The sequence below is a fragment of the Elephantulus edwardii genome, unplaced genomic scaffold (assembly GCF_000299155.1).
Source record: "Elephantulus edwardii isolate Elephantulus edwardi_28Jun2011 unplaced genomic scaffold, EleEdw1.0 scaffold00277, whole genome shotgun sequence".
Taxonomy (NCBI): Eukaryota; Metazoa; Chordata; class Mammalia; order Macroscelidea; family Macroscelididae; genus Elephantulus; species Elephantulus edwardii.
The window spans coordinates 3,167,456-3,173,645 of record NW_006400027.1 but is presented as its reverse complement, the minus strand read 5'-3'; the positions used below and the strand labels follow the sequence as shown (position 1 = coordinate 3,173,645).

The window sequence follows — 6,190 nt, the reverse complement described above, 5'->3', positions numbered from 1 at the left end:
CCAAGTAATCGAAGATGCCAAAACACTAGTTCTACAGGATGCATCACCTTTGCTCGGGAAACATTACGACTAAACTTCAGAGACACTGATCCCAACATAAGGAACTACCATCAGCTGATGCATTTGAAATCACAGAAGCCATGGAAGCTTCATATGTAAGTTATTAGATGGAGGGCTGGTGAAAGGGAGATAGATGTGAAGGGAGGAGGAAGAAGTGGATGGGTATCCTGGTGGATGGTGAAGCAGGAAATAAGTGGGTAAAGACACGTGTAAGAAAGGCAGGGACAACACTGACACTAAAGTTAACTCCGCAAGAAGGGATATACCTTTAACTTTCTGGTCTGTCTAATACTTCTCTAAATCTGAACATTCACATTGAGACAGACTAGGAAGAAGGATTGTCCATCCACTTCTGAAATAGCAGGCCTCCGAAAACCCTATATACAACAAAAGGGTTAAACCGAGTGGCTCCTTGGAGGCAAGGATTCTGAGGCTCCGTCTAACATACTTTGGACATGTTGTGAGGAGAGACTGGTCCTTGGAGAGGGACATCATGCTTGGGAGGGTGGAGGGACAGCGCAGGAGAGGAAGGCCCTCTATGAGGTGGATTGATTTAGTGATTGGGATAATTGGGATGGGAGTGTCAGAGACAGTGAGATTGGCACAGGACAGAGCGGAGTTTAGGGCTGTTGTACATAGGGTCGCTATGAGTTGCAGGGGACTGGACAGCACATAACAATAACAACAACAACAACAACACCATGTTTATTCATGCTTAACTTCTTTATTATACAAAACAACCAAAACAAAACCCATTGCCATCTAGCTGAGTCAGAGTCACAACTACCCTCCATCTGGTCTCTTAGGCTACAAATCTTTTTGAGAGGAGACTGGCCTTGTTTGCTGTAAGATAGAGGAGTCTAAATGTGCCTCTGTAAATAAGAGCAGCCCCCTTTGAGAGTCAGCTAGGAAACCTCATTCCTGCTACCACACACTGTTCTGCCTGTTACTCAAATGAGCTTAAAAACAGTTTCTGCTTCAGAGTCTCCACCTAATTTTCCAGGAGGTTTATACCTTGGTAATGGACATATGAGATCTGGAATACGGATCACCACTGTCATTCAAATGAAACTCTTTGGAGAGAATTTTATTTTTGAAGTAAGGATTTTTATTAAAAAAATCTATTCTGGAACTTGTTTTACTATCTTTAAATTCTGCCACTTCAACTCTGGTCAAACAATGCAGTGCCTCTTCATTCTCCTTGCAGCAATGCAGACACTTGTGGATGGTTGACAAATGTTGTTACCTCAAAGTTTGGGATTTTGGCGATCAACTCTGACCCCTTCTGAAAGAATGGTTGGTGGAGTTTGTTAGATTTCTGTTCTACTTTAAAAATCTCCTCACTGGCTTGCTCATTAAGTCTGTCTATTTCATTTTGTGCTTCATTAATATGTTTAGTTGCTTCCTGCTGTCCTTTCCCCCCTTCAGCAAGTTCACAGAGGCTGTCTCCTGCAGGCAACATTTTTTCTTTTGTGGCTGGAGGGAAGACTGGCATTTCAGGGTTATGCTGCAAGTGAAGTGTGAAAACTAGAGGATTCAGATACTTGCCCTAAAAATGTTTGAGGAGCTGCAACTGTGCTGGTTTAAATCTGCTCTTGCTCAGCATTTTTATGCTAAAGGAACTGAAGAATAAATTAAAAAAATAAAGAGATCTGGAGCAGAGGAATAGGTGAGACTATCTAGACTTCTAACCTATAAACAGTTATAGGAAAAAAAATAGAACTGTAATAAAACAGTTCTTATGTTAAACCAATAGCTTAGTAATATTTTATTTACATGTATACACAAAATAATATAAAAAATAAAACTATTAAATAATGACTTCCCAGAGATACACAAGTGTATCTTGAAAGAAGTGCAACCTTGGAGGCAAGGATAATAGAGAAACATCTCACTTTGTTAGGCATGTTATCAAGAAAGGATAGTCCTTGCGGAAGGGCATCCTGCTGCGAGGGATGGAGGGTCAGAAAGAGAGGACTGACACAGTGATTCTACCAATGGGCTTGGGTATATTGGTTTTCCTGATGATGGCACAGGACTAGGGCAGGTTCACATTTGCTGTTCATAGTGCGGTAGTTGACTTGGTAGCAGACAACAACAAGAACAACAGCAGCAACTTAACAGGCAAAGTTTACTCACTTCTTTTATATTATTGTGGTGTGTTATGAAGACAATCCCTACTCAGAGCGAGAGAGCAGAGTAGAACTGTAAGACATAGGAGAGTTTTCTAGCCTGAGATCTTTATGAAAATAGACTGCTATAATCTTTCTCCAATAGTAACGTTGAAATCATTGAAGATTTGGTTAGCAACCAAGCACTTAGCCACTTCACTATTTGGGCTTTTTTAAACACCGATATCGATGAATGAAGATGAGCCCTGGTGGTGCTGTAGTCAGGTGTTTGGCTTCTGGTTGACTCCAACCAAACTCTATGGCAAGAAGATGAAGCAGTCTGTTTTCATAAACATTTATAGCCTTGGAAGCCTTCGAGGGGTGGGGGGAGTGTTCTGTCCTACTCTGTTGCTATGAGTTGTAATTGACTCAGTGGCAGTCAGATTTTTGTTTTAAAGAGGAATGAAAAAGTATAAACTATTGGCACATTAAAGAATGTAGATTAAGTACACCAACATAATTAAGAAAGGAGTAAAACAAGAGTACTTATTGCATCAATTTACTTATATAAATCTTAAAACCAGAAAATATTAATCTCTTCTTAAAGCAATTAGGAAAGCAATTGTTTTAGCAAAAGAACATTGAAGAGTGGTGGTTTACACAGGGATATTATAAAAGAAAAAACATGTCTTTCTTAGAAGAAGTGCAGCCAGAATGTTCCTCAACAGCCTGAAACATATCCTCACATACTTATGGGCATTTACCAGGAAAAGAGTATTATCCTCCTTAAAGCAGAGGGTCAGTAAAAAAGAGAAAAACCCTCAACTCTATGTACTGATATCTGATATAAATTCAGTAAAAGTAAACACGACTGGGGTTGAGAAGATGACACAAAATCAAGTGAGGTTTTATTTTAAAGTACATGGCATCGATGCTGGTTGGAACTCAAAGGCACTTAAAAACAGGAATCTTTGAGAATGCTGGTAAGATTTAATTGCTTGGTTTGAAATGATAGTTAAATGGATTTGTGAAAAACTCATGTGAAGAATTATTTTCTCATTTTTCAGTTATGTTGTTGTTGTTATGTACCATCAAGTCACTTGTGACTCATAGTGATCCTATGTGCAATAGCCCTAAACTCTGCTCTGTCCTGTGCCAATCACACTGTCTCTGATACACCCATCCCAATTATCCCAGTCACTGAATCAATTCACCTCATAGAGGGCCTTCCACTCCTGCACCTTCCCTCCACCCTCCCAAGCATGATGGCCCTCTCCAAGGACCAGTCTCTCCTCACAACATGTCCAAAGTATGTTAGACGAAGCCTCAGAATCCTTGCCTCCAAGAAGCAACCTGGTTTAACCCTCTCCAGGATGAATCTGTTTGTTTTCTTGGCAGTCCATGGCACATTTAATACTCTTCTCTAGCACCCCAGCTCAAAGGCATCAATTCTCCTTCTATCCCACTAGTCATTGTCCAACTCTCTGATGCATAACAAGTGATTGCAAAGACCATGGCCTGTATCAGACGCTCCTTAGTCTCCAGAAAAACACCATCGTTCTTCAGTACTTTGGAGAGGTACTAACAGTAGACTTTCCCATCACAATACGTCTTTTAATTTCCTGGCTACTGGTGCCAAGTATGTAGACTGTGGAGCCAAGCAAACTAAAGCTGTGAACAATCTCAATCTCTTCACCCTCCATCCTGATGCTGCCAATTGGTCCAGTAGTTAGAATCTTCGTCTTCTCGACATTCGGCCTCAATCCATATTGAAGACTGCAGTCCTTGACCCTCTGCAGCAAGAGATTCAGGTCCTCCTCAGTTTCAGCAAGCAGGGTTGTGTCATCTGCATAATGCAGTGTTGATAGATCTTCCATCAATCCTGATGCCACATTTCTCTTCATAGAGCCCAGCCTTCCGGATAATTTTTCAGTTATACTACTGATTATATGAAGAAAAGTATGCCATCAAAGTTGGTGTGAAATTCACAGACAATCTACATTACAGATGACACAAATTTCATGGCAGAAAGTGAAGACTTGACACACATACTGAAGAATATCAGACTGCAGCCTTCAGTTTCACAACATCAAAAAGGCAAAAATTCTCAAAACTGAATCAATAAACAATACAATGACAGATGAAGAAAAGATCGAAGTTACTTAGCTTCACAATAAACACCCAATATAATAGCACTTAAGAAACAAAAATATTTTGAGCATTGGATAAATCTGCAGTCAAGGACCTCTTTAAAGTGCTGAAAAGCAAGGTTTGTCAGTTTAAATACTAAGGTGCACCCAGCCCAAACCATGGCATTTTCAACTGATTCCTATCCATCTAAAAACTACACAATAGATTAGGAAGGCCACTTAAGAACAGATACCTTTGAATTGTGGTGTTGGTGAAGAGTACTAAATAAATATATCATGGACTATCAAAAGAAAAAGCAAATCTGTTTGGGAAAATGTGCAACCAACGTGTTTCTCAGAGGCAAGGTTGGTGAAACTTGGTGTCAGATATTTTGGTATGCTGTCAGAAGGTGCCAGTGCTTGGGAAAAGATACTATGCTTGGAAAGCCACAGTCAATGAAAGATGGGAAGGCCCTCAGTAAGAAGGATTCACATAGTGACTGAAACTATTGTCTTGAGCATGGTGGAGCTTGTGAAAATAGCACAGGGTAGATCTAGTTTTCAATCTAGATTTAGACTGTGGTTAGATACGAGTTGGAGTTGACCTGACAGCACCTAACCACAAGAGAATATGATTTACTTAAGTTTCTGGGTGATATAAATAATTAACGAACTGGGCTGATAAATGAAAAGTTGGAAATAGCATCTGTTAGAAGTGCTTCAGATTAAAGTTTTGCAATTCTACTTTTGAAAAATTAGCTATTGAAAACCCTACTCTACTTTGATACTCCTGAGATTATCATGAATAGGAATTGACTCAACAATAACTTATACATATGTATATGTTTGTGTCTTTCAAACAGAAGATATTTTATTCAATTATGTTATTTTAAATATAATTTTAAGATATTTGGTAACATTGAATATATAACTTGTAATAATTTTTTATTTTAATATTCTCTATAATCCAAACAAAAATTTCTAATATGTCCACCTGTTTTCTGCACCAGCAACATTGACATCACCTGGGAGTTTGTTAGAAATGCTAAATCTCAGGCCCACTCTAAATCTATGATTCAGAACTGAATTTTAATAATCAATCAAGCTTTTCCTGTCTGGCTGCATGAGTGATAGCTGTCACCATGAATGACACAGTGACTACTGAAGCCAGGAAGTTCATGACCAACTGACTACTGTAGCAGAAACAAATGGTGATTGATGTTCTTCACCCTGAGAAGGCAACAGTTCCTAAGACAGAAATTCAAGGAAAAACTAATAAAAATGTACAAGGCCATTCCAGATCTCATCTTTGTGTTGGATTCACAACCCACTTTGGTGGTAGCAATATGATAGCCTTTGACATGATCTAAGATTCTCTGGTTTATGCGAAGAGAAAGGAACCCAATCACAGACTTACCTGCCATGACTTGCATGAGAAGAAAAAGATGTCAAGGAAACAAACAAGGAATGCAAGAACAGGATGAAGAAAGTCAGACAGACTATTAAGGCCAACATCAGAGCTGGCAAAAAGTGAGATGGGGATTGGACAACAGAAGGAATAAACAATCTTCAGTGACTTTATTTAGGGAGTATTATTAGCCTAGTATAAAATAGCCGTGCTGAAGTCCCAATGGCATGTGGTTTGAATTTACCAGCTACTCCATGGTATAAAGATGACCAATCTCCTCCTGTGTGGTTAACTGACTCCGAAAACCCACAAGAGGGTTAGCTGTGGGTTGTTCTGACTTGATGGTACATAACACCAGTGACTTGATCTATGATGATTCTCTTCCACCACAGGATTAATAAACCATAAAATCTAAAAAAAACCCAAACCTGTTTTTTTTCAACCCACTGTTTCAAGTCAGTTCTGGGTTTGTGAGGCTGGGA

At 39.3% G+C, this 6,190-nt stretch overlaps 1 pseudogene; it reads left to right on the top strand.

The window, feature by feature from the left end:
- The first annotated feature begins 5,442 nt into the window (after positions 1-5,442).
- On the top strand, positions 5,443-5,834 carry LOC102861013 (annotated as a pseudogene).
- Positions 5,835-6,190: the final 356 nt, after the last annotated feature.